The sequence below is a fragment of the Procambarus clarkii genome, chromosome 31 (genome assembly GCF_040958095.1).
Source record: "Procambarus clarkii isolate CNS0578487 chromosome 31, FALCON_Pclarkii_2.0, whole genome shotgun sequence".
Lineage (NCBI taxonomy): Eukaryota > Metazoa > Arthropoda > Malacostraca > Decapoda > Cambaridae > Procambarus > Procambarus clarkii.
The window spans coordinates 6,488,849-6,507,281 of NC_091180.1; the positions used below are offsets into that span (position 1 = coordinate 6,488,849).

The 18,433-nt window shown below is 48.7% G+C and overlaps 1 protein-coding gene across 1 annotated transcript in view; it reads left to right on the forward strand.

Moving 5' to 3' along the window:
* Ttd14 (TRPL translocation defect 14) overlaps positions 1 to 18,433 on the forward strand; it is a 330,131-nt gene that overhangs the window by 255,776 nt on the left and 55,922 nt on the right. The window lies entirely within an intron of this gene.

Consider the following 18,433-nt stretch of genomic DNA (forward strand, 5'->3'; position numbering starts at 1 on the left):
GTGTAATGCAGACTTTTAGCCTCAATACCCTGAGAGTGCCAGATATGATATGAATATAAATTCATTAAAGAACAGTAACTTTTCTAACAAATGTACATTATACACTACAGTCTGTACATAAAGTTCAGACCACTAAAATCACACTACTGAAGTTAACGTGTACTGTACTGTATCACTTAAACTACACTTTTTATACTTTGTACATTTATGTCATTAGAACTGTGTTGTACAGCTCAAGTGCAGGTAAGTTATGCCCAGCTCAAGTGCAGGTAAGGATGCCCAGGTAAGTTATAGCTAGTGCTGGGTGCTGGTCCAGCTGCCTGGGCATCCTCAGGCGAGTCCTTGCTAGTGCTGGGTGCTGGTCCAGTTGCCTGGGCATCCTCAGGCGAGTCCTTCCTAGTGCTATTTGCTGGTCCAGTTGTCTGGGCATCCTCAGGCGAGTCCTTGCTAGTGATAGATGCTGGTCCAGTTGTCTGGGCATCCTCAGGCGAGTCCTTGCTAGTGCTGGGTGCTGGTCCAGTTGCCTGGGCATCCTCAGGTGAGTTCTTGCTAGTGCTAGGTGCTGGTCCAGTTGCCTGGGCATTCTCAGGTGAGTCCTTGCTAGTGCTGGGTGCTGGTCCAGTTGCCTGGGCATCCTCAGGCGAGTCCTTGCTAGTGCTGGGTGCTGGTCCAGTTGCCTGGGCATCCTCAGGCGAGTCCTTGCTAGTGCTGGGTGCTGGTCCAGTTGCCTGGGCATCCTCAGGCGAGTCCTTGCTAGTGGTGGGTGCATAACGAAATGTGTTTAAAATATGTATTGTGAATATCACAATTTTCACCATTATTATTGCTTCAATATGATTTTTTCTAATAAAAAGGCTATTTTCAGTGTAGATAATGCGATAATTATCATTAAATTGACTCGTGGCATCTGACGACGAGAGGAGAGTTAGTAATTACCTAAGTGTAATTACCTAAGTATAGTTACAGGATGAGAGCTACGCTCGTGGTGTCTCGTCTCCCTAGCACTCTTTGTCATATAACGCTTTAAAATTACTGACGGTTTTGGCCTCCACCACCTTCTCACCTAACTTGTTCCAACCGTCTACCACTCTGTTTACAAAAGTGAATTTTCTTATATTTCTCCGGCAGTTTTGTTTCATTAGTTTAAATCTATGACCTCTTGTTCTTGAAGTTCCGGGTCTCAGTAATTCTTCCCTATCAATTTTATCGATTCCTGTTACTATTTTAGTGGCTGGTCTCTGGTGGTCAGGTGCAGGAGGGTGGGGGTAGGGGGGTGGGAGGGGGAGCATGGAGGTGGAGGGGCAGGGAGGGAGGCTGGAGGGGAGCATGGAGGTGGAGGGGGCAGGGAGGGAGGCTGGAGGGGAGCATGGAGGTGGAGGGGGCAGGGAGGGAGGCTGGAGGGGAGCATGGAGGTGCCAGTCACATGTTGCCTCTACAGCCTCTACTGACACCACTATTACTCCAGTTTCCCTTGACAACTTCTACCACTGACAACCAGCCTCTACTGACACCACTATTACTCCAGTTTCCCTTGACAACTTCTACCACTGACAACCAGCCTCTACTGACACCACTATTACTCCAGTTTCCCTTGACAACTTCTACCACTGACAACCAGCCTCTACTGACACCACTATTACTCCAGTTTCCCTTGACAACTTCTACCACTGACAACCAGCCTCTACTGACACCACTATTACTCCAGTTTTCCTTGACAACTTCTACCACTGACAACCAGCCTCTACTGACACCACTATTACTCCAGTTTCCCTTGACAACTTCTACCACTGACAACCAGCCTCTACTGACACCACTATTACTCCAGTTTCCCTTGACAACTTCTACCACTGACAACCAGCCTCTACTGACACCACTATTACTCCAGTTTTCCTTGACAACTTCTACCACTGACAACCAGCCTCTACTGACACCACTATTACTCCAGTTTTCCTTGACAACTTCTACCACTGACAACCAGCCCCTACTGACACCACTTGCCTCCTGGCAACTCTCTCACCAATGCCCCCTGACACCATTTTATCACCATTTTTATCACTATTTCTCCTTAGAAACAATGGGTAAGGATAATAAAACACTATATAACTGTTTACACTCTGGCGAATCATAGTTGATAGCCAGCTCCTATGCTCGGCCTCGGTGACTGCTTGGACGAACATTCCTCGCTTAATCGAACATTTGAATGTTCCACTGAACATTTGGTACCGAATTCAATTTGTTCGGTTCTTCCGGGAATTCGATAGAGCGGGGTTCATTAGACTGAGGAAGCACTGTACTGCCCTTGGGGCTTGGGGTTCCCTTCCACAAGTCCCTTGGGTTCTGCCCCTGCTAGACTGTTTACTGCTTGGTTTTTGGCAGCCCTTTGTGTGCTAGGGTGTTCTGTCTCCCTTGTTTGCCTTGGGGTAAGGGACAGTTTGCACTGGTGGGGCGCAGGGTACTGCGCAGCTTGTTTTCACCAGTCATAGCGGCCGACTCTGTTCTGCCTGGGTACGCTGTCCTCTTATGGGGTTTCCTTTTTTCTTTGTTTGTCTACCTGGTGGGGGGATCTGCCTTGGTTCTTTCCCCCTTTGTACTGCGTACTCTTCCTTTTCCGGTGGTTCCCCCCTGCTAGGTCCCCATGAGTGTGCACGTCCCGGGGGTTCAGTTCTTAGAAAGTTGTTTGGTAGACTGGCATTTGAGCCTGTTCCCTCAGCCGTGTTGTATGAGTGTGCCAGTAGGCTCCCTTCCTTAGTACTTTCGCGGCTGCCCCGGTTTTTTCTTGTGATGCCGGGACTTTGGGGGGACGGCTCGACCCCGGGGTCTGTCGTGTGGGTTCCCGGGGCTGGGGAGGGGCTGCCTTGGGGGCCTTGGGCCCCGTTGGACCCCTCAGGGATTGTTCTACCCTCTGAGCGGGGCTTGCGGTTACGCAGAGTGGGGTTCTTCTTTTCCCCCCCTCTCTGTATGAGTTGTTGGGCGTTGGCCCCTCCCCGGGCTCGTTTCCTTGTCCCTCGAGTCTATTGGTTCCGTCTTGTTGGTGGGTGCTCTTTTCTGTTTATTCCCCCCTCTTCATGGGACGGGACTTCCCCGTCATGTTCCCCTCTTCGTGGGGTTCTGCGTGACTTTTGGTCTCGGATGCAGCTGTGCTTTTGTGTGCCTTCGTGATTTGTGCTTATTTGTATGGTTCTTGAAGGTTTGAGAAGGTTTTTCGCTACTTCCTGTATTATTGGAACATCTGTCGTCTTTCGATGTGGCTTCCCTCTAGTCCTTTCTAGGGCTTGTTGGTCCTCTTCCGGGCTTATTCTTGGTTTTTGGCCCTATCTCGATCTTTTGTTCCTGTATCTTTTCTCCGTGCTCGGTTTCTGCACTGTTCGTTTTCTTTCCATACTCCTTGTCTGGGATGCTGGATTGGGCTACTTGTAGCCCAGTTGGGTTGCCGGTTAAGTTCCTCATCTTCATTAAGTACATCGGCTATGTATGTCACTGCTTCCTGTTTTTTGGCTCCTGTTCCCATGCGCTGGGCTGTTTCTGCTCCTGCGCGAATCCCTTGGGTCACGAACTGTTTGGACTACTTTTCTTGTAAAGTAGTCCTAGTTGGCGCCTTCCCGCCGAGCGGGTTGTGCGTGTGCGCCGTGGGAGTTTGTTTTGGTCTGGGCAGTGTGCACAAGTGCTGGTGTTTTCCATCCTTTTCTTTCGGGTGCTTCACCTCTAGCTTTTCTCCATTCTCCAGTCCGTTCCCCGTGGCTACTGGGGTGTTCTGGCTTGCAGCTATGGGCAGGGTGCTGGAGTTTTCCCTGTGTTATGGGTGTGGGCCCCTCCTTTGCCTCTCCCCTCACCTTCTGCATGTGAGACTCTGCCCTACCTCCTCTGGTGGTGCTCCCGGAATCTTCTCGGCTCCATATTGTCGTGTCACATTCATGCCTATGTTCTGCAGGCGAGTTTATGCGGTCTGGCGTCATTTCCAGTCAGGCGTTGGTTCTTGGTCTTTGGGGTGCGAATGTGAGAATGGCAGAACACAAGTGCCTGCAGGGGGCCTCTTGGCCCATGCGGAGCAGCTCCTCATTGTACCCATCCAGTCCCACTCGTATGCTGGAGTCAATCCCGAGGCTCCACCTCCACCATATTACGAGGTACAATGTGGTGGTGGTGACTATTATGAGGTACATGTTACTGTGTCGGGATGTTATGAGGTGACATTTTGATGCAGTTTTGTTACTGAGGATGTGTGATGGAGTTGGTTGTGGAGTTTTGTTTGGCTCTTGCGTGTTTTCCTCCTGGGGGCCTTCCTAATTTGTTTTTTTCCTCACTTTTGCCCCAGGGGCGAGTTTACTGGGCAAAGATATTGTATTTTCTTACGTGCTGCTGTGACGGTGTGTCCAATCATCCTGTGAGTGGGCATACCGCCATAGTGGCGTGTTCAACACTCCCCAATAGGAGGGGAACCCAGTGGGTTGTTCATCCTGTCACTTGTACCCAGATGCAGCTGGGACTTGCTTAACTGTCCCCAGTGACCAGCTCTTCAAACAGGGAGATTAACGTCTGTCAACACTTAGGATCTTACCTTGTTTGTCTGTGCTATTTGTTACAATGATCTTCTCTGGGTCACTCATGCCTTGCCTGCCTTGCAGTGCCTGACTTAGCCCTTCCAGGTACGTTGGGTTCTCTCTACTTCCCTAGTTGTCTTCACCTAGTTGTGCTTGCTGGGGTTGAGTTTTGGCTCTTTAGTCCTGCCCCTCTGTCACTCGCCTATCATTTACAGGCCCTCTGTGTTTGTTGTGCTTCCCTCATTGTGTTTGCGGGGGTTGCGCTCTGGGTTTTTGGTGTCTCCTTTCGTTCGGCTTGGGTCCAGCTTCCTGAGCCTACTGGGCTCTGTTGTATCTGTACTTGACTGTGTGAGCGGGGTCTGCCTCCACCACATCCCTTCCTCATGCATTCCATTTGTCTCCTACTCTGATGCTGGAATCCTTCTGTCATTTCTTTTGCTCATTGGGCATCCATTCTGCCTGTGTCCCCTGGTACGTGTGCCCCTTGTGTTTCTTGGTCTGTCTTTGTCTACCCTCTCATTTCCTCTGTGGGTCTTGCTTGTGGTGTTGTTGTCCCCTCTGGTTCTTCTGTCTCCTGCTGCCGTGCGGTTTCCTTCCCGTTGTCTCCTCTTGGCTCATACCCCCTGGTCCGGGTGCTGGTCTGGTGGCGCCCCTTGCATTTTTTTCAGTTTGGTCTTGTGTTGGGACCTGACCAACGTCTTTGTGTTGTTGGCATGCCTTTCGTTCCCGTTTGCTGCCTGCCTTTTGGCTGTCCTTTGCTAGGTTTGGATTTCTGGTTCCTGGCTTTCCCCTGCCTGTTGCTTTTTCCCTGCTGGCTTTTTCCGCATTTCGCGGTGTCCCTTCTTTCATGTCTCAGTCGGGGCCGTGGTCTCTGACCTCCTGGCATGCTCGCTGGTGTTGGTATGTTTTTTCTATACGACGGACTTTCCATCTCCTCCTTTGCTGGTTCGGGTTTCCGGCTTTGCCTGTTCGGTGGTCGCACCCGAGATCTTCCTGCGGCTCCGCCTCTTCTACGGCTTGTTTGGTCCGTGGCGGGACTGGTTTGGCTCTGCCTGGAGTCCCGCCTTCTGTTGGTGGTCAGGTGGCTTCGTTGATGGTGTCCCACCTGCGTACTTCTTCTTGGCGGCAGTGTAGGGTATTTTGGCAGTCCTTCCTTTTTCCTTGTGTCCCTTCTTAGGTAGCTGTGTTTTGTTGGCATGATCTTGTCCTTCTCTTATGAGGGATCATTTTGTTGCATACTGTCGCCTCGTTTCGTGCAGCGCTGGCGGGGTCGCTTCCGCTTGCGTTTGGTGTTGATGTTACTTCTGCGCCATTCCTTAAGTTGTCTAGTGCGTTGGTTCAGATCCGGCCTACTCATGCGCCGTCTGAGCCATCCTGGTAGTTGGACTGGGTGCTCTCTTTTCTTCTCGGTTTCTTGTGGCCCCTTCGGTTCCGGTTTGTTTCTCCGGGGCTCTTTTTTCCTGTTGGCATTAGCCTCTGGGGGTAGGGTTGGTGAGTTTCATGCTCCCCTCCGGCACTGGGGTTTCTGCTCCTTTGGTCGGGGTGATCGTTTTGTTCTTCTGCAGCCTTCTCCTTCTTTTCTGGCGAAGAATGAGACTGCTGCTTTCCAGAGGGGTCCCTGGGTTGTTGATGCTTTGTTGGTTAGGCCGGGGGTGCATCATGTTTTGTGCCCGGTTACGGCTCCGCCGTTATTGGCGCGCCACGGCTTCTGTGTCCGTGGATGCGCTTTGGGTTGATCCGGTTTCCCTTCTCCCCTGTTCGCAGGTGCGGGTCTCCCAGGTCATCTGCAGGGTTATTAAGGCTGGCCAGACTGCGGTCTATGCCCGTGACGTTCACAAGTTCACGGCTCTTGCTGCCGTTCTTTGAGACTGTCTTGGGCGGACATTCGGGCGTGGGGATTTTGGCGGTCGAACAGGGTCCTGGCTGCTCGTTGCCTCGTTCATGTCCCTGGGCTCGGTCGGGCCTGTGTCGCTTGGGTCGGTGGATGCAGCCAGTTGTCTCGGCTTCGGGTTGAGGAGTGTGCAGCGACCGCCTCCTGGATTAGTCCCTATTCTTCCTCTGTGGGGAGTTAGCTCCGAGGAGTCGTAGGGGCTCCCCCCCAGAAAACCAGCGTTAAATGTAATGAAACGCCATTTTCTGGGCGAGACCCGGAGGCTCCTCGGTATCCCTCCCTCCTTCTGGTCGGCGTTTTTTTCGCGTGTTTTGACATCCAGCCTCAGAACTGGGGTGTGGATCGCCGGCACAGGAGGTCTGGGGTCCCCCTTCCCCACTCCCAGGGAGGTGGGAGCTGCGCAGACTGCGGCGCGGTGACGCGTGACGTCATATTAGTTTGCTAGTTTTTGTTTGGGGAGTTCTATTCACTTGTTCAGCTTTTTGGTTGCAATTTTCACCAGAATAGGGGTTTGTTTTGGGACGCTTACTTTTCTGGGTGCCTGACCCGGTCGATGGCAGACATAGAATGCTTCCAACCACACGGGGGTTTCTATAGGCCATTGCTCCCCTTGCCTCTCTAGAGGGGGGCCAGGTTCTGGCTCGTGGTTCCCGGTAGGCCCAAAGAACTCCATACACATGACTGATGTCAAAGTCTGACATTAGCATATCAGCCTAGTAAGCTCCAGGTAGCCTCCGGGTCTCACCCAGAAAATGGCGTTTCATTACATTCAACGCTGGTTTTTCCATTTTTCCTCCTCCTATGCTACACTTGACTATGTATCTGGGCCGGTGGTTTTTGGCTATACTGATGTTGGGTTCTCGGATGGGCCTCTGTCCATGTTCAGTTCCCTGCTTTTGGACTACCCCGGTGTTCAGTTTGGGTACTGAGTTCCTTCACTTTTTCTTTGTATCTCACTGCAGGCTTCTGTGCTGCACTGTCTGTGTGGGGTTGTGACCTTTCAGTCCACCGCTCCTGCCCTACTGGTTCCTTTTCTTGGGACGGGTAGCCGGGATTCCGGTCCTGGCTCCGGCTTTTCTTTGTTCCTTTTCCGGAATGTGTGTTTGTTTTCCTGCAGATTCACGTCCTGTGTAGTTCTCCTCTTGGATACCTTGGAGATGCGTGCGTCGTTCTTCCCTGCTGGAGCTGGTAGCACTGCTCCTTTGGGTTGCGGGGTCGCTGTTTTCGCTTCGCGTCTGACGCTTTCGTCCGTGGTGCTTGTTTTCCTCGTTGGCCTCTGCCTGGGCCTTGCTCCTTGGTGTTTGGCCTTGTTGGTCCTTCAGGGATCCTGGGGGAGGGGGTTCCTCCCGGACGAGGCGTTTCTGCTCGCCTGGGTTGGTTCCTTTTTGTTTCGCTAGGATTGGGTTCCTTGTTCCCTGGCGTCTGTTCTTTTTGATTTTGCCTACCTGGCAGGACCTGCTACCTTCCTCGGTTCCAGTCCTGTGGGTCTTACCGCGGCTCCGCCTCTTTTTGCGGATTGGTCCAGCTCTCTACATGGCTGGTTTGTTCTTTCCTTCAGGTTTTTGTCTCTAGTTCTCGTTGCTTGTATGGGCATTGGTGGCTTCGTTGTTGGTCTCCCGCCTGCATGCTTCGTCTCGGAAGCGGTGTGTAGTTTTCCTGGCGGTCCTTCCGATTTTCCTATCACTGCGAAGGGTCCTTCGGTCTCTGATAGGGTTGGCTTGTCTTCCCTTCGGGGTTGTTCCGGGACTGTCGTCTGGGACCATCGTCTGGGACCGTGTTCTGTCGCCTCGTCTTGGGTGGTGCTGGCGGAGCCGCTCCAGCTTGCGTTCGGTGTGGCTGTTCCTTCTGCTCCGTTCCGCTTGCTGTCTTGGGTGTTGTTTCACCTTCGGCCTGCTCTTGATTTTCCGGTGCCGTTCTGGTCGTTGGCCCAGGTGGTCTGTTTTCTTCTTCTCCTCGTTTTGGTTTTTTAGGTTAGGGCGCGTGGCATCTGCCTCCCGGATCCTTTCCTATTTTCCTTATCTGTGGTGAGGTAGCTCCAGGAAGCCGACGGGGTTTCCCCCCCCCCCCCAGAAAACCAGCGTTGAATGTAATGAAATGCCATTTTTTGGATGAGTCCTGGAGGCTCCCCGGCATCCCTCCCTCCCTCCCTCCAGTCGGCGGTGTTTTTCGCGTATTTTGACATCCAGCCTAAGAACTGTCAGTTGGATCGCCGGCGTGGATGGTCTTGGGCTCCCCCTTTCCCCTTCCAGGGAGGGGGAGGAGGTTGCGCAGACGGCAGCGCGCCGACGTGATGACGTCATGCTAGTTTGATAATTTTGTTTGGGGAGTTCTGTCCACTTGTTCGGCTTTCGGTAGCAATATTTTCACCAGAATAGGGGTTTGTTTTGGGGCTCCTACCTTTCTGGGGTGCCTGTCCCGGTCGATGGCAGAAGAGAATGCGCCCAACCATAGGGGGGTTTCTATAGGCCATTGCTCCTCGTGCCTCTCTGAGGGGGCCAGGTTCTGGCTCGTGGTTCCCGGTAGAGAAGAACTCCAAGCATTTTGACTAATGCCAGAAAGTTATACATATCCATTCAGCCTGGATAGCTCCGGGAAGCCTCCGGGACTCGCCCAGAAAATGGTGTTTCATTACATTCAACATTGTTTTTTTTGTAAACATTTTAGTGTACAATTTTTTTTTTGTACTATAAATGACAAGGTTAACCCCTTAACTGCGTTGCCTCCAAATGTGACACCCCCGCAGTGCGCAGGAAATAAATTCTCTGGAAAAAATTCTTTTTTCTTTTTAAAGTGTCAAAAACCCTTCCCTCAGTATGGGTATGTAAAAAAAAAGACGAAATTATACTTACTTTGGCTGCTATGGGGTCCGGAAGTTGGGGTGTGACGTCATCATTCCCTGTGCGCCCGTGCCGTAAGCTCTCGGTGGCGGTGGGGCGCTCGGGGCGGGGCGCGCGAGTTGCCGCGAATATATTTTCGTTTATTTTTTGCGCACCTTTCCAAATACATTTTCATTGTTTTTATGTGCCAATCCAATGTATAATGAACACGTACACTATAATATCGCAGTACAACATCTGTACTGTCCGTATGCACTGTGTTACATGCATGAAACTTGTGTACACATATGCAGCACATATTTACTATGTATCATGCTAATTTGTGTATATATACAATCTATTTACACACTATACACTGTCACACACTATATACATTCACCATCAACACATTCAGAACACCGCGTAGCAGCTGCTTCGTATGGCCCAATAGCAGCTGCCTTATATGGGCCAATATCAGCTGCCTCGTATGGGCCAACAGCAGCTGCCTCGTATGGGCCAATAGCAGCTGCCTCGTATGGGCCAATAGCAGCTGCCTCGTATGGGCCAATAGCAGCTGCCTCGTATGGGCCAATAGCAGCTGCCTCGTATGGGCCAATAGCAGCTGCCTCGTATGGGCCAATAGCAGCTGCCTTGTATGGGCCAATATCAGCTGCCTCGTATGGGCCAATATCAGCTGCCTCGTATGGGCCAATATCAGCTGCCTCATAAGGGCCAATAGCAACTGCCTCGTATGGGCCAATAGCAGCTGCCTCGTATGGGCCAATAGCAGCTGCCTCGTATGGGCCAATAGCAGCTGCCTCATATGGGCCAATAGCAGCTGCCGCGTATGGGCCAATAGCAGCTGCCGCGTATGGGCCAATAGCAGCTGCCGCGTATGGGCCAATAGCAGCTGCCCCGTATGGGCCAATAGCAGCTGCCCCGTATGGGCCAATAGCAGCTGCCTCGTATGGGCCAATATCAGCTGCCTTGTATGGGCCAATAGCAGCTTTCCCATATGGGCCAATAGCAGCTGCCTCGTATGGGCCAATAGGAGCATTTGGCCATGAACACATTCAGAACACCTCGAGTAAGAGCAGCCAGTCTCCCTCACTCCAACATCTTACTCGCCAACATTGCTCATCCCACCATATTGTTATAGTTCTTATTACACATGTTCTATATACCTATCTACATGTTTTATTTACCAGAACTATGCAAGTAAGCCGGTATTGTGTCCAAACAGTACAGTGGCCACCATACACTGCATGAAAAATCACACAGCAGACGACGCTACGATTACGTCACCTCCCTCACCAAAATAGCTCCTCTCAACATTCTCCTGTTGCTGTTCTTACACTATATACACACACTATATATACCCATGTACATATGTGTTGCCCATAGCGAACCACTAAGCTAGTATGGTGAGCAAAACAAGAGTGGCAGCCACACACACACAATGAGGCTACCTCAATTATCGCCCTCCCTCATCAAAATTCCTCCTTCCACAATACTACGCACAACGCTATTTATAACCACAATCCTGCTATTATCACAATTCTGGTCACTAATTCCTGTAAATGAATAATTGACCACACGTATATTTTGAAAAGGAACCTAAGAAATCATTTGAAGATTCCTAGATGAACGAAATAATGCTGTGGCTAGCGCTGTGAACATCGTGAACAGCATTGAATCACTGATATTTGAACATTGTACCCAGTCATTATCACACTCAGGCTCTAATATAACACTATCATAGCAAAATAATACAAGTTATATATATATGTTTTGACATTATTAGGCGATGCTGTGGTCACATGCTGAACAGCAGTGCTGTGCGCTCATGCTGCGAGCGCCAGCCTTGGTTGCTCACACACTACTGAGGCTCCCACACCCGGGAATGTGGACCACAATTATTTTTAAAGATGGCGTCTGTTTACAAGAGCCCTGAGGAAGCTGATGTGAACCCCATGTAGCTGCGGGAGTTTTGAATGGAACGTGAAAAATACAAATACCCGGAGGCGCGTTGCGCAAACCAGACGTGAGCCTGCAGGCGTGTTGCGCAGTTTAAGGGTTAAGCCTCATAGTTGCTATGTAATGCATATATATATATATTGTTTGTTATATTGGCTTCTGGGATCCATTACAAAATGCATAATACATGAGGGCAACCAAGTAATATTTATTTGTATGCATTAATATGAATTATATTTCTGTGGGGAGCCCCATCAGCTCCCTGAAGCTATCCCACTGATATTATTTTAGTTGGCATCCATCAGTCTCAGGAGACTATGGAGTTTTGCTCTGGTTGTCGATCTGGAATGGCCTCTTGAGGGTGCAAAGCCAGGGTAGGTTGATACGGGGAAGAAGCTGTCCCCCCATTCTGCAGGTCCTTCCTCTCCACGGTGCCAGAAGTCTCCTATGGAAAGGCAAATGCCAATTTGATTGGTTACAGCGTCGTCGTAGGAACTGTCAGAACAATGTTAAAGGTAACAAAGAACTTCTTTGTTACCTTCTTTTCAGCAGAAGGTAACCCATTTTCAACCAGACAGTGGTCTGTTTTAATTCGTCTACCTTTCTGGGTCCTTTCCCGGTCAATGGCAAGTATGACATACTTTAAATGTAAAGTGTTCATAGGCCATTGCTTTCTCCGCCTCTCTGAGGGGGGTCAGGTCCTGGCTCGGGTTCTCGTTAGGCGACAAGAACTCTGTGACTGAAGACCCTAACTAATATAGTAGGATAGCTTCAGGGAGCCTCCAGGACTCGCCTGGGAAATGGTGTTTCATTAAATGTAATGTTGGTCTTTTGTATTTTGGCTTTGATTACAAAAAATCACAACAAAAATATTATTTATTAAATATTGTATATATTTAACAGAAAGGAATATTTTATATCAATTTTTCACATGTACCTATTGGCAAGATTTAAAACCAGATAAAACTTGCAGTTATCTAAACGAGGAAAATTGTGTATGCATAATAAATTAGGCCTCTCATTAGGCATACTTACCAAAGAGAACTAGTTCTCTAGTTAAATGAATGTCACAAAATTACTCAAAATAAACAGTGCCCAGTTCTGTTGAGCCAGGCTTGGGGAGTAGAAGAACTCCCGAAACCCTCTCTAGGTATGCTCTAGATATAGTTCCAGGAATACAGCAACAAAATTACTCAAATTAGATAGTACCCAGCTTATTGAAAACTTTGTCCCAAGGGTGTTTGTGGATGGAATTTTTAATTGGCAAACAGTACTTTGTGCATTTGTTATTCATCATTTGAGAATAGGAAAAAAAATAATAGTAATATAAATGAACTAAAAGCTTAGGCTATTGTATTAAGAGAACATAATCTGATAGCAGGTAATGGGTGACCTGGTAGTACGAGGGATGGTGGGAGGAGGTAGTGGGTGACCTGGTAGTACGAGGGATGGTGGGAGGAGGTAGTGGGTGACCTGGTAGTACGAGGGATGGTGGGAGGAGGTAGTGGGTGACCTGGTAGTACGAGGGATGGTGGGAGGAGGTAGTGGGTGACCTGGTAGTACTAGGGATGGTGGGAGGAGGTAGTGGGTGATCTGGTAGTACGAGGGATGGTGGGAGGAGGTAGTGGGTGATCAGGTAGTACTAGGGATGGTGGGAGGAGGTAGTGGGTGACCTGGTAGTACGAGGGATGGTGGGAGGAGGTAGTGGGTGACCTGGTAGTACGAGGGATGGTGGGAGGAGGTAGTGGGTGACCTGGTAGTACGAGGGATGGTGGAAGGAGGTAGTCTCCTCCACCCAAGCCGTCAGGCAGAAGTTGCCTCAAAGATATTATTACCTAATTATTTCACTGCTTTTTTTAAGTAATATTATTCAATAGTGTGTAGTGTGATAAAAAAAATAAATAAATAAATAAATATATATATATATACTATATATATTATATTAATATACACACACACACACACACACACACACACACACACACACACACACACACACACACACACACACACACACACACACATCATGGATGAAAAATTTTCTGACTGATAGAAAAATGAGGGCAGTAATCAGAGGCAATGTATCAGAATGGAGAAATGTCACAAGTGGAGTACCACAGGGTTCAGTTCTTGCACCAGTGATGTTTATTGTGTACATAAATGATCTACCAGTTGGTATACAGAATTATATGAACATGTTTGCTGATGATGCTAAGATAATAGGAAGGATAAGAAATTTAGATGACTGTCATGCCCTTCAAAAAGACCTGGACAAAATAAGTATATGGAGCACCACCTGGCAAATGGAATTTAATGTTAATAAATGTCATGTTATGGAATGTGGAATAGGAGAACATAGACCCCATACAACCTATATATTATGTGAGAAATCTTTAAAGAATTCTGATAAAGAAAGAGATCTAGGGGTAGTTCTAGATAGAAAACTATCACCTGAGGACCACATAAAGAATATTGTGCAAGGAGCCTATGCTATGCTTTCTAACTTCAGAATTGCATTTAAATACATGGATGGCGATATACTAAAGAAATTGTTCATGACTTTTGTTAGGCCAAAGCTAGAATATGCAGCTGTTGTGTGGTGCCCATATCTTAAGAAGCACATCAACAAACTGGAAAAGGTGCAAAGACATGCTACTAAGTGGCTCCCAGAACTGAAGGGCAAGAGCTACGAGGAGAGGTTGGAAGCATTAAACATGCCAAAACTAGAAGACAGAAGAAAAAGAGGTGATATGATCACTACATACAAAATAGTAACAGGAATTGATAAAATCGACAGGGAAGATTTCCTGAGACCTGGAACTTCAAGAACAAGAGGTCATAGATTTAAACTAGCTAAACACAGATGCCGAAGAAATATAAGAAAATTCACCTTCGCAAATAGAGTGGTAGACGGTTGGAACAAGTTAAGTGAGAAGGTGGTGGAGGCCAAGACCGTCAGTAGTTTCAAAGTGTTGTATGACAAAGAGTGCTGGGAAGACGGGACACCACGAGCGTAGCTCTCATCCTGTAACTACACTTAGGTAATTACACTTAGGTAATTACTCTGCATGGCGAAACCTGTGGCCTGAGGGTGTCCCTGAGCGAGACTTTGAAGGTTTTGGTCCTGCACCTGCATCTGCATCCGCACCTTTGGATGACCCGGAGGCTCTTTTAGTGGATGATATTGTCGCTCTGGGACACACACTGGGTCTGGAGGTGGATGCCGCTGATGTGCAGGAGTTGGTGGAGGAGCACAGTGATGAACTGACCACCGAGGAACTCCTGGAACTGCAGAAAGAGCTGGTGCAACAGGAGGTACAGGAGCTCTCATCGGGGGAGGAGGAGGTCTGCGAGGATGCTATCCCATCTAGTGAGATCAGGGACGTGCTGGGCATGTTCGAAAAGATGACAAAATTTGCGGAAAAGCATCACCCTGATAAGGCGGTGACAACACGGTGCGTGAACCTGTTTAATGACAATGTGCTGTCTCGATTTAGGGACATCCTCAAACGAAGAGAAGGCCGAACCAGTCACGGACAGGACCGATTCGGCCACAAAACGGGCGACGCCTAGACCACGCCGACCCGAAGACGTCCATGGCCAGGAGTCCTGGCCATGGACGTCTTCGGGTCGGCGTGGTCTAGGCGTCGCCCGTTTTGTGGCGCCCTTCCCACCTGCGAGGACTTCACGGTGGAGGCTTTCGGCAGGCCTGGTCGAGGTGGGGGGTACTTGTACCTCTTCTCCCGGTCCAGCTGTTGCTTCGGGTTCTGGCTCGGTTGCAGCCCATTCCCACGAGAACAGTCCTTATGGTTCCATGGTGGCCGGCCCTGCCTTCTTTTCAGACGCTGCTTGATAGGTGTCCGTACCCGGGGCGTTTTTCCTGAGGCTTCGCCTTTTTCAGCGGGCCGAATCGGTCCTGTCCGTGACTGGTTCGGCCTTCTCTTTGGCTCTTCGCGTCTGGTATTTTGACGCAGGTATCACCATTTCTATGGTGTTCAGGTGGCTTTGTTGACGGTGTCCCACCTGCGAGCTTCGTCTTGGAGACAGTATGACGTTTATTACGTTTTCTCGCGTTTTGTTTACCCTCCGGCCTGCTCATGAGTCGCCTGAGCCATCCTGGTCTTTGTTCAGGGTGCCTTCTTATCTTCCCCTCAGTTTGTGGTAGCCCCTTCGGTTTCAGTTTCCTCCTCTTTGGTACTGGTGGTAGCTTTATTGGTGTGCAGCCTTTCTCTGTCCTGGCGACGGTCGAGACGGCTGTTTTCCGGAGGGGTTCTTGGGGTATTGGTACTTGTTTGGTTTGGCCGGGGGGCGCGTCCTGTGTTGTCCGGTTGTGCTTTTTGCTGTTGCCGGCGTACCGTGCCTGGGGATGCGCTGTGGTTGATCCGGTTCCTTCGTTCCCTGTTTTCAGGGCTCGGGTCTCCCAGGTCGTCCGCAGTGTTTTCCTTCTTCCTGCGGTCTGTCTTTGCGCCCGTGCTGTTCAGTCGTTTGCAGCATTTGCTGCTGTGTTGGTGACGTCTCGGGCTCGTTTCGGGCGCAGGGATTTGTGGGTCGCCCAGGTTTTTGGCCGCCCATCCATATGTGCGTCTGTTCTTGGGCGTTCTTGTTGCCTTGGGTCGCAGGTTTGCGACCGGTTGTCTTGGCTTTGCGTTGCAGAGTTTGTGGCGGCCGCCTCCCGGGTTAGCCCTTTCTTTTCCTTCTCTTTGGGTATGAAGCTCCAGGGAGCCGTAGGGGCTCCCCACAGAAAACCAGCGTTGAATGTAATGAAACGCCATTTTCTGGGTGAGCCCCGGAGGCTCCCTGGAAACCCTCCCTCCCACCGGTCGTCGGTTTTTTCGCGTTGGTTGAAGCTTAGCTTCCGAACTGGAGCTTGGCAGCCGGCGCGGTAGGTCCGGGGCTCCCCCCTCCCCCTCCCGGGGTGGGGAGGGCTGCGCGGACGATCGGCGCGGCAGTAAAGTGTGATGTTTGCTTGTTTGCTTGTTTTCTTGGGATTGTAGGGAGTTTTCTACCTCTTTGTTCGGTTTTTGTTGTAGTTTCTTACCATGTGGGGTTTGTTTTGTTACGCCTACCTTTCTGGGTGCCTAACCCCGGTCGATGGCAGATAAGGAAAACCCCCAACCATATGGGGTTTTCCAGGGCCATTGCTCCCTGAAACCTCTCTGAAGGGGCCAGGTTCTGGCGCTGGTCCCTGGTAGGTCTGAACTCCTTAGCTAATGTCCCGGTCTAACATAACATACATTAGCCCGATAAGCTCCAGGGAGCCTCCGGGGCTCACCCAGAAAATGGCGTTTCATTACATTCAACGCTGTTTTTTTGCCACACTTCCCTACCCTATTGCGGCTAAAATATGCCACCTACGATTTTTTTGTTATTTTTTCCGTGATCAGGGAACAAAAATGAACACTTCTATAAGACGAAAGAATTTTTTGGATTTTTTTGTTGTTGTTGCGCCTGTGGGTGTGAATTCCATTTGGGCCCCTAGTGGTTTGAGGGTTAAAAAGTATGGTGTACATATTAGTGATTTAATTATTATGTTCATAAAACAATGAAAGAATATTTTTGCTGTTATTACACTATATACACACACATGCATGTTATATATCAGTATCTACATGTTTTGTTCGCCATAGTTGTACCACTAAGTTGGTATGGTGTCCAAACAGCATAGTGGCCACCATGCACTGTATGACAAGTCACACACCAGTCAGCAGACAATGACACCCCCATCATCAAAATGGCTCTCCCCAGCATACTGGTATTGCTGTTATTACACTGTATGATGAGTCCAAACAATATAGGGGCAGTCACACACCAGTCAACTGACGACATCACTTCACTGTCAAGATTCCTCCACCCAGCATACTTTGCACATCGCTAATTCTCACCATTATTATCAGAATCCTGGTCACTAAATCCTGTAAATTAATAATTTTCAACAAGTTTATTTTGTAATGGAACATGAGAAGTCATTTCAAGATTATTAGATGGACCAAACAATGGCAGTGTACTATGGCTATGTTCTTAGCACTGCGAACATCTTGAACAGCATTGTTAGGCTCTTCTGTAATACTATCATTGCTAAATAATAGCAATTACACACATATATTTTGGTATTTCTAAGTGATGGTGTGGCCACAAGCTGAACAGCAGTGCTGGTAACTCGTACTGTATGCACCAGGCTTGGTTGCTCACTCAGTACTGAGGCCCTCACACTCTGGAATGGTACTCATGATTTTTTTTTAAATGGTGTCTGTTTACTGGAAGCCGCTCAGGAAGCTGATATGAACCCTTTGTAGCTGCGGGACTTTTAAATTTTACGCGGTACTTTAAAATGTATATGTACGATGTGGGTTTCCAGGAGGTTAAATCAAAATCATATATATACAATTAATGCTGGTCAAGGGTTAAAGCACCTTGTGCAGTGCAGGGGTTTGTTTGGAGACACAAGATTTGAATTATATACAGTACTGTACATACCTGGATTTATCCGAGGGCCACTGACACACTAGTGGTCTCGATGAAAACTGAAAGCCAGTGGCTTGTCCTATTAACAAGGTCTTCCACCGTTTGTCCTGATGATTTTTTAATGCTGGATTTGAAAATTTAACAGTGTTTTGGCATTTATGGCTTCACTGGGTGAAGCCCAGTGAAGCCATTTTTTCACCCAGTTCCATTGGGTGAAAAAATATATCCATCTCTCAGTCCTACATTGTGGTTTGTTGAGCTTGAAACCATTATTCCTTGTTTGTGTGAAGGGTACTGACTTCCTGAAATGGCAAAGCAATGGAACGTAGTAACATTCCTTGAAAGGTAAAGTATATTCAAGAAAGATTCGTTGAAGGAGATGGAACAGACTATTGTGGTATATTTAGAAGGGTCCGCCTAAAAGCTTGTCTTATACAGCCACCCCTCAGCAGGTAGATCGCAGGGGTCACAGCTACCAAATAGTTAGACCGAGCGAGATAGTGTTGTTATCCTGCATAAACGGGCTCACATTAGTTGCATTCTTGCTATCACCGAGTTTTATTTTTCATTCTCTGTCAGACTACAGATAAGGTTAATTGTGTTACTGTTTATGTACAAAAGTGACACAAACTGTAACTGATTACAGTGTTCCTCTTCTCAAGCATTTGATTACTTTACTAGTAGAAAGTTACAGTATATGTATCCAGCAGTTATATAATGCACATCCTTATTTTTTAAGTAATGTAGTT